This window comes from Octopus bimaculoides, chromosome 3 (assembly GCF_001194135.2).
Source record: "Octopus bimaculoides isolate UCB-OBI-ISO-001 chromosome 3, ASM119413v2, whole genome shotgun sequence".
Taxonomy (NCBI): Eukaryota; Metazoa; Mollusca; class Cephalopoda; order Octopoda; family Octopodidae; genus Octopus; species Octopus bimaculoides.
Window position 1 is genome coordinate 91,260,061 of NC_068983.1, and position 3,940 is coordinate 91,264,000.

General features: G+C 31.5%; 1 protein-coding gene across 1 annotated transcript in view; it reads right to left on the minus strand.

The window, feature by feature from the left end:
• Positions 1–2,953, minus strand: part of LOC106880744 (disheveled-associated activator of morphogenesis 1) — a 135,148-nt gene extending 132,195 nt beyond the window's left edge. Inside the window, exon 1 of the mRNA XM_052966759.1 lies at positions 2,721–2,953. The gene's annotated coding sequence lies outside the window, so the exon portion shown is untranslated. The remainder of the gene's footprint in view (positions 1–2,720) is intronic.
• Between the last annotated feature and the right edge of the window lie 987 nt (positions 2,954–3,940).

The window sequence follows — 3,940 nt, forward strand, 5'->3', positions numbered from 1 at the left end:
AAATCAAATGTTCATCTATTTCTACAATAAATTTAATGTTCTGAGTTAGTTGTCGTTTCTAATCCCGCAAATCCGCAGCGATTGTGTTTGCTTTCTATTTCTCCAAATCCAATAAACTAAGCACCAATAATTTAATTTGGTTAATTCCAACGGAGAATAGCAAAAGCAAACTAAATATGAATTATGAAAAAGAAAAATTGTTACGATCAACATGTCAACCAACTTGAAATCTCAGTTTTTCATTTCTATTATATACATACACAGAACACTATGCATATGACACTTTGAATAGGCCTCAGTCAGCTATCTCCGGACTCATTTGTACGTACAACACATGCTAATCAAGAATCTTGATCATATTCGACAACGAACGAAGAATTAACAAGATATGAGTATATGTACTGTGCGTTTGTGCGTGCATTTGGAGTATGCAAATAACCGAGAATAAGCATGGGTGTGGCTCATTTCTTACATCTGATTTTATAAAAACGTTTGAGGTAAAGAAACAGATATCCAAATGCACCTATTTTTCTCTTTAATTAAAAGAGGATGACAGTTTACGTTCTACAGAATAAAATGAGCTTAAAGTCAATTAGGGAGAGTAAACTGTTACGTTCGAGTTTAGCAAGCAGTAGTTTACAGGTAGCAATGTAAATATATGAGCAACATGATTGCTGCATACCCAGTTTGCACCTTGTAGTATCGATGTAAATCATGCGAACTGATTAAAAAGGTATAATTTTCGAGATACGAAAATAATAAGTGTTGAATGTAAGAGAATGAACTACTACTAATCTCTTAGAAAGTGAAAAGTAATATATAAGCGAAGAATAGGGGGAGGTTACCTTTAACCGACATTCCTGAAATTATAAACAAATGCATATGACTAAATGCAAGTTATTTCTTTGTTAATACAAGTGTGTGTGTGTGTGTGTGTAATACATATTTCTATCAATATTCATCATTAAAATGTGATTTTTTTTTCTTTTCTTATGATATGAAAACGGAAAACATCTCATTAATCTGGTTTCTAGAAAATAGAATAAGAAATTGAAGGTTCTCAGAATTTTTTTTAGATGAATGAATATTCATTTCATTATTTAAACAATGTGTGGCGTGAAAATGTACTGAATTACTCTTTTTAGGACTTATTTTAGAATAATGTTGACTGTTGAAGTGAGAAGACAGCACAGGAAATTTTAAAAAATAAATGTTTCATGCAAGTCTCTAAAGGAAACACTGATTTTTGATAAAGAGTCATTTCGTAATCGAGGTTTTCTATATCAAAATACATTCTTTTATTATTTTACTTGTTTCAGTCATTAGACTGCGGCCATGCTGGGGAACCGCCTTGAATTTTTAGTCGAATGAATCGACCCCAGTACTTATGTATATATATCTTCATATTTTTCATTCATCTAGTGAACTACGAGAAAAATATTTGGCAAATTTCTTAAAAGAATCAAGACTAATTTACATCATACATATGTCGAAGAAAAATTATAATACTCAGTTATTATTATTGAAAATCTGCATTATATAATAATGTACAGAAAAACCTCACATGATTTTTTTAAATATTTCTTTGCTTTAAAATACTAGTCGCCTGATGGGGAAATGAAATTAAAATAGATTGTTAATGTATAATGATAGTTACTCTGGTAATTCAAAATGGGATAGCTGAAGATGATTTGCAGTATGCATAATTCAATGAATGACAATTGACGGTAAACAAAAATCTGTAAAAGCGAAAGTGTTGTTTCAGGGTTTTTTTCTTACGGTATTAAAAAAAAAATGTTACTGCTGATACGGGCGAGGAAAATCTTTACTAGAAGTATATACATGAAGAATTTCTAGAAAACAGAAATAAAAGTCTGTTCTATGACATTCAGGGAACGTGTGATAATTTTTTACATGTTACAAACTTAGTGGACAGTCCATCTTTGTATGCTTCTTTTTTTATATTTAAATGTAATTACTCTTATTTTCTTATAATAATTTCTTTTAATTTTAATTCATCAACCAGAAAATGATTTGTTTTGTCAAGCCTAATTTCAAACGAAAGAATGCCTATTAATATATGTTTGTGAATGCATTAATGTTGTTTAATCTTCTATCAGCTTTGGTCGAGCAAACTTACGATCAAAGTAGATTAGATAAGAAATTCTATGATCATATTGTCGTGTTTGGCGTTTCAGGGATAATACACTGAAATCTGCACTTTCCTTTTTTTAAGAAAGTAGGGCCTGACTTGAACGAGGTTTGGCAACTATTGCTACTAGATTGAACGAAAATGTAGAGGTTCTGCTAATGGCGCGTGTGAGTGCATTAACACGGGTGGATTAATATGACCATGAGTCGAACCTGAAAGAACGAGAAGAGATTTGTTGAAAAGACTATCAAGCTAGATACCGTAAAGAATGGCATTAAAACAATGATGGTCACTGCTGAGATCATATCGAGTTCACTAGAAATTGGCCACTAATCAGCTCAGTAGCAATACATAAAACGCGTGAACAAAAATTCAGTGTAGCGAAATCAATCAGTTCGTTAAACACTGATAATTGTATGGCTTTTGGAGAAAGTAAGTATGGGACAGCTAAACGAAACGATGAAAATTACATAGCCGTATGAGTACACTGCTTAGTCCTCATTTAACTTCGCGATATACTGAAATATTGAACATAAAGAATAATGATAAATCAATAAAATATTCCTACCTTATTTCAAGAAGTACAAGTCAATAATTATTTTCTTGTTTGTATTTTCTTTGAATAAATACTGAAGTCAGTAAATATATTCCTTTTCTTATAATGTAGGATAGCAATCCGCGAAAAAGTACAGGGGACGTAAAAGGATGTGATCATATAGAAAGGTGGAAGAGAGTATCGAAAGTCAGGTGCTACTGACTACAGGGAACAGCGTAAACGAGTAATGTTACTTGTTCTTAATGTATGGGTAACCATAGCGTAATAAATTATATATGGATCATCAAAAGCGTTAGAAATTATGTATGGATCATCAAAAGGAACAATATTGAACGAATTTCCTATTTCAAAAGGAATCTTTTAATTTTTCATGTCATCTGCAAGAGCTACAATTTTTTTTGTTATGATATCCAATAAGGCTTCCTACCTAAATATGTAAATATAGGCATGAAACTGGAAAGATGTACAATGAGTTTGTCATTTATTGATGTTTGCATTGATATTCTGGTAGTTCAAGGGTTCCTTTGACTTTGGTAGTCAGTAGCCAAGAGAGGGATGAAGACAGCACTGTTAACGGTGAACCATTGAGCCCTTAATGATTGTGAAACATTTTCAGAATATCATTTTTTTTAGATAACAGACGTGTAGATTGTAAATGGGAGCAGTGAGTCATTTTAGGAGGTTGATGAAAGTTATTGTAGGCAGTGATCAGCCCAGCAGTGAGAATTTAGTCCTGAATTGGAACCTTTTGATCATTATTGCATTATACCTTACCATACTGACAGTTATCAGGAGAAAAAATACTTGGTAATCATTAAAGATCCATTGGGACATTGTTAAATTGTCTTCATGTAGTTGGTTACCAGTAGGGTCACCTTGCTCTCAAGTCTACTGAATCGGTCTGAAATCAGAGGTATAAGAAGTAAGTGAAAAATCAACCATCAATTAAACCAGCATCGTAAACTTAACTCAAATATTCATATGATAAAAAAGAAAATTCATCTGTAAAAAGCATATTTAAACAATCAAGCAATTGGCTATACTGTAAATCTTAAAGCCTGGATTATTTTTAAAGCTTTTTTATAAATTAATGTTGATCATGAAATATAATTTAATTCACAGAAGCATTTATTTCTTGCTACTATGAATAGTCAGCAAGAAGTATATTAAGGCCAAGTGCAGAATTTAATTAAAGTAATTGTATTTCTCTTAAAGAAATTAATATCTAAAAG